Raw genomic sequence first — 16,080 nt, forward strand, 5'->3', positions numbered from 1 at the left:
TCCTTTTGACTGGCCATGAACACAGACTCGTGAAACCAGCACCACAAATGCCCAGTCTGAGGATTTGGGGATCACAGTGGCCATCTCTGACCAAGGGGCAATAACACCTTCATCCAGAACAACCAAAGAGCTAAAAAACCCCCTTGTTCATTATCTTATAGCCCTGTGACAGAGTCAGGATTTCATCTGCCAGGGCCCAACTCAAATCAAGTCCTTTGGAAATAACACAACTGCTAAAACATGTAGAAAGTAGCACACCTTGTAACAGGTAAAAAACCAATCTGGACATACTTTATATTACTCTAAATACAATTAGAACTCAATTTGACTTTCAGTGACGTTAAAACTGTCCTGTCTTCAGTAAAGGTGGCAAATAAGAAATCTTGGAGGTGAACACTCAGCTCTCAGGGATTCACGAGCCCCCTCAGCTGTATCTGGTTATCACACAGTGCAGCAGGAAAATTCTTTGATCACAAAACATTTTGAGGGAAATTGATATTAAAGTAAGTAAACAAACATGTTCCCAAGTCCAGGGGGCCTGATGGGATTCATCTCAGAGTTCTGAAGGAGCCAGTGGATGTTATGTCAGGAGCCCTCCCTATCATCTGCCACAGGTCTCGGGAGTCTGACTGGAAGCTGGACAACATTATTCCAGCCTAAAAATGGGCATGAGGAAAGACTCAGGAAACTATGGATCTGTCAGTCCAACCTCAGCACCTGGAAAATTCTGAAGATAATCCTGGATACTACTGAGAAGCACTGAAGTCATTCTCTCAGGACCTCAGCTCTGCCCACCCTGCTCTGGGTCTCAGCACCAGGCACTGTGATATTCCAGGGATGTGGAGGTCCCCCTAAGGCACTACAATATTCCAGGGATGTGGAGGTCCCCCTAAGGCACTACAATATTCCAGGGACGTGGAGGTGCCCCTAAGGCACTACAATATTCCAGGGATGTGGAGGCAGGAGCCTGATGTCACCACTTACAATGTGCAAAAGAGAGGAGACTTTAGAGAAAGCAAAGAAATTAAAGAGTCTGTAAAAATAAATTACAGAAGAGCCTAGGAATGGGCACTGTTCTGTGGAGAATACTTAGAGCTGATGCACATTTATAGCCCAGGCATGTTCAATTTTAAACCTACTGCTTTTAGCAGTGAAGTGACAAAAAGAAAGAAGTGGAAGGGACAGTGGGAAGGCATAAAAAAAAAGTTACCAGGACAGCAATTACAAAAGGGATAACTTACTATAAGGCATAACAATGAGCAATATGTGCTAATAACACATTATATAATCTGATTTTTTAAAAAATTTATATCACTCCTTTAAATAGCCAATCTCAAATATTTACAGGAAAAAACCCAGCAATCAATACCATTCCATTATATACCTTTCCATTAAAGGAAAGATATAGGAAAGCCATAAAGGCTGAACCCAACAGACAACCTTTCCATGAGCTTTTTCAGTTCCATATGTATTAAGACTGATAAATCATTATTCATTCCTCTAAGTACAAGAGCTTTCTTATTTCTTATGGATAGAAAAAAAAATGCTTTTTTTGGACAATGAAAAATTCGGTCTTTATTCTTCTTCCTACTCCTTTTCACACAACCCCTACTCTGTGGCCCAGGATAATGAGAATCGAATATAAATGAAATAAAGGCACTTCCATCTACTTTTATAAAGAAAATAAAGTCCTTTTTTTTTTTGTAATCCAACATCTCATTTCAAAAAGGAAATAGCTTTAAGGCTTGCATGCTTTTACAAGTATATGTCTGATTCTACAATAGTAGTCTAAGAAAGTCACATTGCTTAAAATGAAACATGTTGTTTTCAGTATTTTCCCTCCCTCATGATCTCTTTCATTTCAATTATTTCATAAATAACTTTTTTCTCATTAAATACTCCTGTTTTCTCTCTGTAAAATGTAAAATTTTCTTCATTCTGTATTTATAAAAGCATAAAGCAGTGTAGCCTATTTCTAGAGGTCTCTGTAGCTCTACATACTATAAATACTCCTAAGTCCTCCCTGACTATTCAGTTCTGAAATAATAAAGCCTCTTTGGAAATAATAAAGTAATAGGCGCCTTCATACATAAGAGTTACATCAAGGAATTAAACTGTGCTTACATTTGTTCACATACTCTTATTATTTGCCTTAATTTCAGAATAAACTCAAATCTGATGTCTCCTGCTGGGTGTTCCAGTTTCACTGCCACATTGCAATTGGGATTTACATCTCCTGTGCTGAGGCAAGCAGGTTAAATTGCTGCTTCTGGGACAGTTGTTAGTTCTGCCTGGTATTCCTTGCCATGAACACACAGTGGTCACTATTCCCACGTCTTTGTTCCCCATTCCTGTTTCTCTTGTGTTCCACGGGCTCCCAGGATGGCTGAGGTTGAAAGGGGCCTCTGGAGCTCACAGTCCATCCCCCCTGCTCGGGGCAGGCTCAGCCAGAGCAGTTCTAAACAAACCAAGCCAGCTTCAAAGAACATTCCCAAAAATCTCTGAGTAGAGAACAAACCAAATGAGAGAAGAACACAGCTTAGGCTGCAAGGATATCCATGGACAGACACTGAGGATGTGACTGATGGAATTGGTGGGTGCAGGACTGAAATGCCTCCCTTCCCTCTCTACTTGAAGGCACAGAAATTCTGTTGCCTGTTGCTGGCAGGAAAGCCTGCAGCCACCTGAGGTGTTATTTAAACATTAGCTGGCAGTGGCTCTTCCAGACAGCAAAGAGTGAAAAGAAATAAGGAAAAAAAAAAGGTAGATGGTGAAGCAAAAAATCAATGTAGTTCAGTAACTGACCAGAGAAAACAGCAGCAGGACTAACAGGGAAAATAGAAATATTTGGGGAAAACTTTTAATTAATTCCATAATGCTGCTTTGAGAAACCACACATGTCACCAGAAAAACACATCTCAGGGAAAAGTGGTAAAAGTAGCAGTTTGTGCAGTGTAGTAGGAAACAACTTACTTGGCTTTCAGGAATGCAGAACGACTGAAGGAAGGAACCGGAAGGAAAAGGGATATCGGGATCCTGAAAATCTATGACAGAGAAAAGAGGGAGAGACAATAATGGATGGTGTAAGATGAGATGATAAAATGGAGAGTACAGAGGAGAACAAGACGACACAGTGGGAAAACAAAACAGGGATCAGGGTTTACAGATGAATCTGAGTCCAGAATTTATGGAATTATTGTCATAAGATGAAAAAGGGGATGGCACAAACAAATAAGGAGAAAAGCCAGTGACTTCAAACATAAAAGAAGGTAACAGCTGCTCTCCTGTTTCACTAAGTTGGATCATTTATCACATCCATATTTCAAATAGTAATTAATTAAGTTGTACTGGAGCCAACAGCAGCAGGGACTCGTTATTAATGAATGCATAGATCAGATAAACAACTGTGCTGAAGATGAATTTTACTAGTAAACTTTACCATTACAATTTCCTATAAGAATGAAGATGCATAAAACGGTGCCTCAGACATTATTTTCATCAGCAATCAAAAGTTTTTCTATGTGACCACAACTAAATGATTCAAAAGAACTATCAAGCCTTGCAATAATTCATGACACATGGATAATATTTTAGCATTTCTAAATAAAAATTAAAAGCCACCAAATAAACCAAACCACGCACCAAAAAGCACCACTCCCCCCACCCAAACAAATCCAAAAAGATGTATTTTTCTACACCAAGCTGTAGCAAATTGGAGCACTTTTCTGAGAATAATCAGAACTCTCTGGCTGCTGTTCAATATGCAAACAAGTCTAATTACTCTCTCTGGCTTGTACCAAAAATGTTTGACTCCTCTCAGAGATCAGTTTTCCTATTTGATGATGGACTCTGGAATCCTGGGTTTACATGTTTTGCTGATCCATTCCAAAGCCCCAAATAAATACAAGAAATGCACCCCCAGACCTACCTTGCAGGAGATGGGATGAGAACCTTTCATCTAAAGAGTCTTCTCAGCTCAAAACCACCCAGCTGGAGCCTTCCCACTGCTCAGTGTACGTGGGCACTACTCATTTCTTTGGGCAATAGTTACTCCCTATTTTGGGAATTAGGTTCTACTTTCTTGCTCAGAAAGCTGAATTTAGCTGTAGGCTGCTATTCCATCCCTTTATTAAGCATCTTTCAACACATTCGGGATCCAAAAGTTTATTCATCGTAAGGAAGGAGTTTGGGTACCAAACTGTCCTTATGGTTTCTCTCCAAGCTCTCCTCATCCTGAGTACTGGTATTTAAGCCACCCATAAAGCTCAGAGAAAAGGTCATATTTTCCAGCTTTCTAGGCAGGAAGGATGGAAGGAAGGACAGAAGGATGGAAGGACCTAACTCATAACTGATTAGTTATCTAAGCTCAGTACCCAACTACCCAAAGCAGATGCAAGAAGTTCAAGAGAACCATGTATTTTTTTCCATACAAATGTTTTTCAAATTTTGGAGCTAATAAAAAAGAAAGAACACAAAGTCACTACACAAATGATTCAAAATTTGGAGGTAATAACAAAAAGAAAGAAGACAGACAAGTCATCTTGCAGTAAAATTGTGAAGCCATACAACTGAGAGACTGTGGAGAATCAGAAGTTCATCTTTCCCATCCACTTTGGGGTTCACAGGCTATAGTAGTACAGAAAAAGAATTTCTACCTTGCCCTTAGCTTGGCATGAAAATAACCCAGCAATCCACAAAGAACACAACTGTCTGTACCTTCTTTCATTTCTGTTCTGTGTAGCTTTAAATACAAGACTTGCTACTCTTTTTTCCCCCTGTAACAAAGCGTTTCTCTGCATTATTCTTTCCCAGTATCAATCTCCATTTATTAATTGTCAATTTATTTTATGCTATCTGCAACAATTCTTAGTACAATCTGATCACTCAAAATCCACTTATTCCTAGTGCCATGCCTCACGTACCTTTCATCGAGATTATTAGAATTTGTATTTTATCAAGCCCAAGATCCTCTCACCAAGATCACAGTCCCTGTGCCAGCACAACACATCAGTAATTTAAGATATCCCTGCCCTGCCCAGAGAGGCAAAGCAGCACTTTGATTCCTCTTTCCCAGGCAGAGAACTGTGACACTGTAATCAAGTGATCTGCCTGAGGAAAGCAGGGATGCTGCTGAGAGAGATTAGATTGAAATCTAAAATCCTTGACACCTGGCTAAGTACTCATGACAGGACTGTGGAGAATGCTGGATCTTTTCACCTCTCTGTAAAAAAACCTCTGAATGTAATCTAAATAGATTTATACCATCTGTATGTTGAAATGAAATGGATATGAATTCACACTTTGCTGGGTTACCTCTACTACTGACTACTTGTCCTCATACTTCTAAAGCTGAACACAATGTGAAAGTATTTTATTAAATACTGTGTAGTTCAGATATTTTTATCCTTTGAAACTGCCCAGTAACACCCAACAGTATCAAACCCTCACTTAGTACCAACCATCAAACAAAGATGGAAATTCCAGCACCCTTGACACAATTATTTACAGCAAACCTTGTGAGAAAACTGCTGGCTGGACTAATCCTTCCTTTGATATTTTGGAATATGGGATTAGAAGTCTCTCTAATTGTTTGCTTATGAGACACAGCACTGGTCAGGTGGCAGTAAAATCAGTGAAATCAGAGGCAGCACTGCCAGAATAATTCCCAGTTTTAGAACAGCTACCTGCATGCAGAGTTCTGTCATTTCCTCTGTGCACACAACTCCAGCATCCAGAGATCTGACAGGGAAAATCCCAACTAATGGACCACACAGCAGAGCTTTAGAAAAAACTGCCCTGTAAGTAAGAGCTATAATGACCAGTCACTGCTATTGGAATATGTAGCTGTACCCATGTGCAAGGAAGTAAAACCTGATGGGAATGTTTAATTTACTTTCACTTACCTTTGGCATCCTCTGCATAATTCCTGTGCAAATCCCCTCAATACTCTCAGACTGTTTTGCATAGGCAAGGACATGCTGGCACACAACACATTAATCTTCATATACCTGCTCCAGTTGTGCAGTGCCAATAGACACAATATCCCATAATGACAGAGGTTATAATTTCCCAGCTCCTAATTTATATCAGGCAATGGAATAAGTCAAAAGTACTAGTGGAAAGAGTTTGTGTCATTGCAAATTACAGTGTAAAGATTTTCCTTCCTCCCAGTTTTACTACAAAGAAAGAAAAACCTGGAAAAATAATAATAATAATTTCTGCAATTCAAAATGCCCAGAGCATGGACAGCATGAGGACACCTGAGCTGGAATGGCAAATAAATCAAGGACAGAAGCACAGCCACAGTCAAATGACAACATTTTAATGTAAAAGTTTAGTTCTTAACTTTTTTATCAGCTTTCAACGTGTTACTTAAATTCCTGACAGAGAGGAGGTGTCCACTGGGACTAAACTGCATTTTTTAAATGTCCACGAAAATGTGCACGTGAATACACCTATTTATACAAATAAAATAAATTAGTTCAAAAGTCTAAATAACACTAAGCAAGAGATTCCACTGTAAATATCTAATGCCAATAGGAAGTTCACCCTGTTACCTCTTAAGTAAAGATGTTTTGAAACAAAGATTTTTAGATAGCCTCACACTTTAAAGTAGAAAAAAGCTGAGTTATAAATCAGAACTTATTTTATACCCTCTAATAGATTCAAATGTATTTCAAAAAAAGCATTAAGAAATTAATTTTGATGCTGAATATTTTTCTAAGTGCAATTTCAGATGTCAGCATTTATACACAGCATATAACATTTATAATTAGCATATAACAGGGTCATAATTAGTCTTTGCTGCTGTCACCTGAAGACCATGCACACATTTCACCCACATGCAAGGCTCCCTTCCAGTTACAAAACTCTGATACAAATCTTAAATTAATTAATTTTCTCTCTAAACTTTATCCTATATCACTGGCTTAAAAGTAAATAGTCCTTTAAAACAAGATAGTATGTGCATTGTTAATACTTTTTGCTCAGAAGATCAGCCACGTGTAAAATAGGTGTATGTTCCTGTAATTGGCTACAGTATTTTGCTCCATGGTTAAATGCATGATTTCCTCTAATAGAATGCCAGTGTGGTCTACATCACATTTTCTACTTCATAAAGATCAAATGAGCTGTGACCACAGGCTCCCCAACTTAATGGAAAGTTCACTCAGTGACTTCCGAGTTTAAATTGTCCCTTTCTCCCATGAATCAATAGATTTAAAGCACATTCATGGATCTCTTCACCAAAAGGTTTAATCCCAAGTGACTAAAAAAAGTGGATCTAACTCAGATTTATCCCTCTTGCAGCTCACCAATCTAAAGGTTTATAACACAAAAAAATAGCTGAATTCATGGAAAGACACCTACTTGATGCAAATCACTCCCCTGCCTGTGCATCCATGTAGCTTTCTATGGTTGCTTTGTGGAATGTTGGGAGCAATCATTACAAAGCTATGACATTTCCCTAAAGTCTTTTACTGCTAAAAACTGATTTCCTCCCAACAAGTACACAAGTGCCCAAACAACAGAGCAAACCCACTTCCACGTATATATGTGTGTAAAGATGCAAAACACCTGCATACAACTCTAGCTGAGGATTTCTACATCTTTGCAGCCAAAAAATCACATATCCTTATGTGCAGTGCAAAATTCAGAACACCAACCTGAACAAAGGAGTTGGAATTTAGCTGCCTAATTTTTTTTTGACTGATTTTGTTGTATTTTTATGTGGCTACCTCGATCTAGAAAATGAGACTAAATAAAATCAAGGACCTGTGTACCTAAAGATTCCCACTATGTTTGACCAAGTCTTGAGATATTTCATATGGAGATCAAAGTCTTATCATTGTTTTTAATTACTTCAGAAATCTATAAAACTTGATCACAGGGTGGGAACATCAGAACATAAATCTAGAGGCTATGTCTGAGTCGTGAAAATAAGGAAAAAGGATTTGTGGTGGGACTGACAGATGAACAGTGTTCCCCAGGCACCTCAAAAAGGTTTAAGCAGCCAAATAAATTTTGCTAAGGGATAAATTAAGATTGGGGAGTTAAATTAGAGAACTTCCAAAATCAAGTTGAAGTTCTTTGACAATCAGCAGGCATGTGGAACCTTTTGTGTTCATCTCCAGAAATGAGACTTAGGGCATTTGGTCACAATCACTGGGACAAAGTAGAAGCAAGAAAGAAGAGAATTAAAACAGTAACAACCCAGGGTTCAAGACTAGGAGGTAAAAACCAGTAGGTTTGTGTTCTGAGGAAGGGGAGGAAAACTGTTGTTGCTCTTTATGGAGCAAGCTTAAACTCAAAGGAATTTCAGGTCCTCTTATAAAGAGCATAATTTTATGAGAAATCGACTTGTTTCAAAGTACAGAACCCAAAATGGGAACTGAAAGCACCAGCCTAAATACAAAATGGGAACCACAAAAAAAAAATAAAATCAATGATTTCAATTTGTAAAGAAAACACAAATCAAATACTGTTAATATGATATATAAGCACAATATAAACTATTTGTACTACACACATTAAGAAAAAATTACTTGAATAAATTCTATTATTATGAAAAATACTGCAGCCAACATGTTGACGTGTCAGGAAAGTGAAAATAATAACACTGACATTATTAGTACTATAAGCTGTTTCCTACTGGTTTCCCAGGATCATCTATTTTCACTTCAAGCAGCTGTTTAAATTCTTTTTTTGCCTCACCAAATCTAGTTTTGTTTTACATTTGTTATGTAACTCAGACATGCAGTCTACTACTCACACTATTACTATAATCCTCACCTCGCTGCAAACAGGGAAAAGAGACAATGCTTTTCCACTCTGAATCCAAGGAGGTGTTGATGGTTTCAGCAGGGAAGTGCAAGTTTAGGGAAGGAAAATATTGCTGGTTGCTGAATTGTTCTCTCCTCCCATTGAGTAAAACAACCCTTTGAGGAAAAAAAAACACAACAGAAGAATCCCTGACACTGCAAAACAGAAGGGGAACATGTTCCCATACAAAATAAGGTCAAATCCAAATGCAAGGATGAGAAAACTGAGACCTTGTGAAGAATCATTCCACTGGTAGAAGAATCCAACCTGTCACCAGTGCTGCTTCTCACACTCCAGACCATCACCTGGACTAACACACTGATAAATTCAAGCCCAGATGCCTTCTCTCAGCCTCCCTCTAAATTCAGTCTGCATAAAAAATCCTAAGCATTATTTTGCAATAAAATTCCAGATTAATATAAAAAGAGAGGGTTTTTTTGGTTCACTAATCAATCCTAACACACACACACAGACACACACACACTTCTTGCCTCTGTCCAACAGCTGAAAGACAATTTAATAGCTTTGGAGAGCATATATAGAATGAACTGTAACTGAGGGCACTGCATAAACATCCACATCATGGAAATTATCATTGCAAATGCATCTTTCTCACAATCTCAAAGCAGTAAATAGATGGGCATGGGTTTGCCAAAAGATACACTATTTTTCCCTTGGGAACTGTTTTTTTCCCAAAGGGTCTGAAGAGTAAGAACAACAGGGAAAACAGAAGGAAGAAGTTTGAGCAGCTGCTGTCCACAGAATTTTGCAGTTACAAGATGAACAGGAAATGCATTTGTTTATGATTATTCCAAGGGAAAGTGTCCCTCAACTTTTTCCTTCCAAGATTAATCATGGTAGGGCTACATTCTTAATATGACACTACTTATAAAAAACTTACTTCAGGTTATTAACTCTGCTTACCAAAATTGCCTCATCTAGTCAAACACTTCATGTTTGGTTTCGTGGAGTCACTAAAAATGCATCACAAATTGAAAAGTAAACAATCCAGCTGCCACTGAAACAGTCAGTTTAGAGCTTTATACTGAATGTGAAGGAAGGAACTGGGGTAAACAAATAATAAAACTGACTCTCACTTGCAACACTGTCACTTCTATTGCTTTTCTTCTACAGCTTTCAGGTAGTGAAATGGGCTCAACAGCTCAGCCTCCCTAATAAAAACACATACACAGATCTGCCTGTATATTTGTAAGCCCTTTCAGGACAAACACAATTGCAGAATAATTGAGGCCAGAAGTATAGATCTCTGGAGGTCCATTAGCTCAAAGTGGAGTTCTTGCTCAAGTTGGACTTATTTCAAAACGACCTAAGTTTTCTCACGGCCCTTTCTAGTTATGCTTTCAGTATCTTCAGGTACAGAAGGCCCACAGTTTCTCTGGAACCACTGGGAAGATATTCCTCCTCCTCTCTGCCCCAATTCCAATGAACATTTCCCCTGGTGCCAACTGCAGCCACTGCTTCTTATTCTTTTGGTGTGCAGCCTTAAGACCCTCCCTGCTCCTGCTTTCCCCCTGATCTCTTTACAAGTGTCTGACAGCCCTGCTCAACATTATCTGCTGGCACATCATGAGCTCCAGCCTCCACTAAAACCCTGCCTTGTTCTGTTCAGAATGCTCCAGACACGGCTTCAAGAGCGTCCAAAAAGAGCAACAATGAAGCCTTCCTTAAGTCCTACAAAATAATCATTGTTTAGGTGTTAATGTCAGCACAATGAGAGCTCGTGGAGATAAGTTTTTAACGATCAGCAACATCAGGATCTCCAAGAAAGCGTGAGGAGCAATACCACTAACAGCACTAACACCTCTGTGCTCCTCACTCAACAGCAAGTGTGAAAATTAAAGAAAACCGTTGTTGCTACTTGTTAAATATGTTCATTACACAGGAATTAGGACAGGTACTGCTCACAAAGCTCACAGTTTCGAAAACTGAGTCTATTCAATAAACACAACAGTCTCGTCATCCCTTTTCTCTCCTGTTTATGCAGCACATACCAAAGGGCTCACACGGGGTGGCTTTTCTGCACACAAGACAGAGAGGGGAAAGTAAAATTCATCAGATAAAACATTTGCCTCAAACCAACTTCAATTACTTCACATGCCCCAGAACCAATAAAAATTATTACTAAGCTTTCCTTTGTTTGTTCAATAATCTACTTGGAATACAGAATACTATGCAGGTACTGCTTCAGCCACGTTTCACGTGTTGCAGATTTGTTGAAAAGAGCCACTGAAAGACCCTTCTTGTTGGTTCCATCCTCAGCAGGTTCCCTACTTTCAGCCTCATGGATAAGGACATGTTTAATGGTCCCATCTTAATTACCACAACTGGCTGGGGAGGGCGAGTGGCTAAAGGACAAAGCAGCCACTGTGAAGGACATTCCCAACCTTATCAGAGGTTCCTTTGGAAAAGAAATACAACTTCTGTCTCCACCCCAGTCATTAGTCAGATATAAACAGCCACTTGACTTGACATGGTTATTTGCTGTATTATCACAGTCCATGCTCCTGCTTTATGCAGTTTATCAGAAGATGGATGGTGGCCCACTCCCAATTCCAGTTAATGGGGTTACACATATTTGCCAACAGCGTGTGCGTGGAAAGGGATCTCCGTGTGCACAGGGAATGATTCACTGCACCAGCCTTGGGTACGAGAAAGGAATGTTAAAAGAGGAACTTTTAACAAATAAATCCTTATACAACTTAGCCTCCTCTAAGGACACATAGCAGTAAACCTTTTTTTTTCTCCTTCCCTTTTTTGCCATTATTTTTAAATAAATAAATGCAATAGGCCACAGTTTTCGATTATAATCCATTAGATAAGTTTTTCAATCAAGCTGCATTTTGAGGGTAAGGGTTTCCTTGTTCTAGTCCATTTGGCTTTCAGTTTTTATGGAATATTTTAAAATGTATTTTGACAGCAATTTTGCAGATAATTTTTAGTTATTATTCCCAATTATTATTATCTACAATCATTTAGTAGTAACTGTAACGTATACCACAAACTTAAGAATTTACATTTTACATGTTTATTGCTAAGCCATTTAGATTTTCATATTAAGCATTTAAATTGAATCTTATGCCGCATAAAACTAATTTTTTCATTAAGCTTGAATTTCTGTATTAATTCATAGTTTATGTTTAAGGTATAATCTTTTTGCCCTAAAGTATCAACAACTCACAAGTAATTATTTTTCCATTGTAACTATCCACAACTAACTGTTCAAGACTTATTTTTACAGCACTAATAAAGGGATGAGTGTCTAGTAAAAAACATGATTTACAATTGCTAAATCCTTATGAGTTTCAAAGTAACTCAGTTACCTCAAAATCTACTTTGGCATCTACTTGCAAAGGATTAAATGGAATTTTAGCACAAGAAATATATGGTAATAATACACAGAGTCAACGCACAGAAATTATATTTCAGTCATATTGTCCACTGCTTGTAAAATATCACTATTAATAAATTAAAAATAAAAGTTCCAGAATATTTTTCCCCTATTCTTCCCCTTCAGCTTCAATTCTCTTACAGGAAAACTATAGATGCCCATCGTCTTCCTCACTTGCTTGTACCAGCTCCATCCCATTTCCCCTCCTTTCCTACCCTATCACTCAGCTCCAGAGGGCTGTGCTCAGAGCCAGCAGCAATCCCCCTCCAGTCTGCCCACACTGTTTTGTGCCTCAGAATTCCAGAAGAGAGTAAATTCAATTATCCCAGTGGAAATATGAGGCAACTGCAGCCTCCCACAAACGCTCTGCAGGCCCTGGAGGATCCGTGAGGAATCTTCCAAAGGGAACACACATCATTCCACATCCCTTCAATGTTTGCTGTCACTTGCCCACACTCTACACAGAAGCCTTGCCTTGTTCATTCTGCTGTCCCATGACAAGCAATCAAAGCTGAGATTTAAGATAATGACAAAGAAAATGAAGGGGAGTCAGCTGATTAATATCCTGGCACCTATTAAAAAATTCCAGCTTAATCATCAGCACATAACGTGTTCCATGCACACAGTGTGGAACTGCTGATGGATTTCTCTATCACTAGGAAGCAAAATCAAAAGCTCTGGTGAAACAAAGGTTGTACATTACCCTGACAAAGCTAAAAGTCCAACTAGGGTAAGTTGAAGAGAAGTAACAGAATGGAACTCACGTGCTGGCAGGATACACAGGCCAGCAGGATACACAGGCAACTCTTGAGGGAGACTTTTGAACTGACATTAACTGAGATTAAAACAACTCCTTGGGGTTTTTTTTAAACACTTTTATATCAGTATTTCCAGTCAGTTGTCTGAATGTGTCTGGTGCCACTCCCAACACTGGGATACCCAGCCTGCACTCCATCTGCTCCTTCAGCAGCACAAATCCCCTGGGAATCCAAGGTCAGATCTGCCAGAGCCAAGCAGATGCATCCCCCTGCAGCCAGGAGGGGATATGGAATCATCCAGGTATGTGCCATGCACTGCTTACAAGCCATAAAGGCAGAATTACACTCCTAGATTTTGGGCTCTCATGTTTCTTCAGACATAACTCCTTACTAAGTTTGATCCAGTGGCCAAGGAAGTGACCAACTCATGTCATTAAAGAGGCTGCAAAGTGGAAAACATTTGAAACACAAAGCTATGAGAACAATTATTTTCCAGCTGTTATTTTTCTTTCTCTATCCAAATTTGTATAGATTGTAATGATTTCAAATAATAACTCTGCTGATTTTTTAGCTGTTTAACAGGGAGCAGCTATCAGCAAGTTTGTTTGCTTTTCTTCTTTCTGTCAAGTCATCCTTTTGCATGAAAATTTGAGTACTGTCCTACTGAAATAAGCAAAACCAAGGCACTGCTAAGTTATTTTCCAGCACTCTCCCAGTACCTTTTCCATACTGTTCACAAAAACACATTTTCCTTACTAAGACATATAGAAGACAGAGGTTTCCAAGACACATAATAGTCATTATGTGCCAAGGTACAAATTATGTTCCTTACACAAAGCTCATCATCACCTCCTGGTTATTTCATGATAGGACAACTATGGCATCATAAATAGCTTTCTAATAAAGCACTTCCCCTCCATCAAAAGTCCAAAATTATACACATATCTACCTGAGGACTCAATAAAAAGCAAAAACAGACAATAAAAAGCAGTTAGCATAGTCTAAATATATATATTTGACTATATTTACAATAGTCAAATTTGTGGCAAAGCTCCTATTTTTAAAAAGTGTTAAATTTAACCCCTTATCAAGAACATTTTTTTCTAAAAACATAATATTCAGAAAGTGAAAAATATTGTATAAAGTGTTCCATGCATTTGATTTCCATGCAAATTTTCATTTGCAATCTGCACCTGCTTTATGGTTTAACTGAAGATTCAAAAAAATAATTTTGTACTGGTTTTATTCCCAGAATTTATAATAAAGCAAAACCTGAAAAAGCAATGATTTTATTTTCAAGATATTTAATAAGAAAACTCAAAAGGAGGTTGTTAGTTCATTTTGATGCAAATAAAATCAATGCACCTGTTCTTGTCGCAGTGTTTCTGAAATGTTAAGCCACCAAATCTAAACAAAAAGCCCCAAACCCAAACAGAAACCCAGCCCTTAACAGAGATGAAACTGGTGTAGAACCAACCAAATGGTGCTGAAAAGGGAAGCTGCAATTGTCTAGTGCACCTGGAATTATGATCCATGGGAATCCATATGCATCATAATCCATTATCAATCTTAGTACTTATTACATTGTGCTTTGTTATTGTTTAATAGTGGAACTAGAATGACTATTTACTAAATGATGATTTTCTCTCGTTACACACAAACTTTCTTTCCCAAATAGTATTTTATACTTCACACCCAGAAAGTACCTATTTTTGACATTTCCCTTTTGTGGGCTGGAGATTATGTATGAAAGCTAATTACATTTAAGCAATTGTCAGAAAATCTCAGTAACTCACCAAACTCCAATTCCTAGTGGCACAGAAAGTACCAAAAAGATGCTTTTGACAACAACTAGACAAGGCAGAATTTCCTTCTCCTTGTCATATAAATTATAAAGCAGGCTGCCAAGAAACACCTCAGAAGAGACATTCTGAATGTGGTATTTTCTAAATCTCTGCAGAACTCAAGCACTGCTGGAGTGACTGTGAGTCAGTGAACACACGACAACGGAGATCTCCCAAAGCGTGGCAACAAATCCACCAGGGTAATTCCAGCAGCACTCCAAGAACATGTCTTTTAAACTTCTAAATAAAGATATTCAGAGGCTCATGTAATTGCCTGGAATCTCAGGAGTCAGTTCAGAAACAAATTGTGCCAAAGGATTTCCTCCCAGGGAAGGGTCACTTTAAAGACTAACAGGGGACGACAGCAAGTCCATTAGATCAAGGGACCAAATCCACCATCGGCTTGACATTCAGGGAGGGGGAAAGGGGGGCAGCAAATTAAGCAGCCCTTAACTGGGCAAACACTGACACCCAAAAAGAGTAAGGAAGTGCAAGGGAATTGGATGTCAATCTATTAGTGGCAGCCCTGAAATGGCTCGTAAAGAGGATAGATGGAGCAAGGAAAACACAAGCTCAGGTAACCTGTCTAGTAAGTCAGTGAGAAAAGCAAGCCCTGGAACACTAGAGAGCTTCAGGAGACAAGTGCATTGGGATTCTAATGCACAGAAAGAGAGGCTGGACATTACAAAGCCCGTTCCTTGCTGGAGCATTCAGGTTTTGCAACAGTAGGTACATCTATAAGGTGTAAAAGTCACACACGCTGCAGTGCCAACTTACTTATCCTAAGGTTATTTTGCACAATACCTCTACTCCCAGCCCCATGAAACATCAAATTCTCTCTGTAACTCCCAAATAATAACAAGGAGTGGAATGCAGGGAGCTTTGGAAGAACAAGCCAGAATAAGTTCTGGCCAACATGACAGGGCATCTCTTTCAAGTGACACAATAAGACCATAAAGGGACATTAGAAGGCAGGCACTTAACTGAGATTCAGGGTAATATTCTCCACTGGGAGTATTAGCACTTAATTGGGAACAAACTAACTGACTGCTTTAATTCTGATATATTGCACCATCTGTAGAGCACAGGTTATAATTGATAGGCCAGCTGGATGGGAGAGAAGGTACAGCATGTGAAATGCTCTACTATGTTTCGCACTTATTATTACTCTGCTAAACTGTTAAAGTTTAAATTGTCCTTTCTGTTAAATGGGCATTGTTTTGTACTTATTCCTTGTTAATTAACATGT

At 38.7% G+C, this 16,080-nt stretch overlaps 1 protein-coding gene across 15 annotated transcripts in view; it reads right to left on the reverse strand.

Moving 5' to 3' along the window:
* The window catches only part of RBFOX1 (RNA binding fox-1 homolog 1), a 1,149,451-nt gene that overhangs the window by 707,973 nt on the left and 425,398 nt on the right, over positions 1 to 16,080 (reverse strand). The window contains exon 1 of one of the 15 annotated variants that reach the window (XM_051795263.1): positions 2,974 to 2,989. The exons of the other annotated variants lie outside the window; for them this stretch is intronic. The gene's annotated coding sequence lies outside the window, so the exon portion shown is untranslated. Of the gene's footprint in view, positions 1 to 2,973; positions 2,990 to 16,080 lie in introns of those variants that run through there. 15 annotated transcript variants of the gene reach the window in all.

This window comes from Manacus candei, unplaced genomic scaffold (assembly GCF_025592945.1).
Source record: "Manacus candei isolate 608988 ecotype Guabito, Panama unplaced genomic scaffold, ASM2559294v1 h1tg000002l, whole genome shotgun sequence".
Lineage (NCBI taxonomy): Eukaryota > Metazoa > Chordata > Aves > Passeriformes > Pipridae > Manacus > Manacus candei.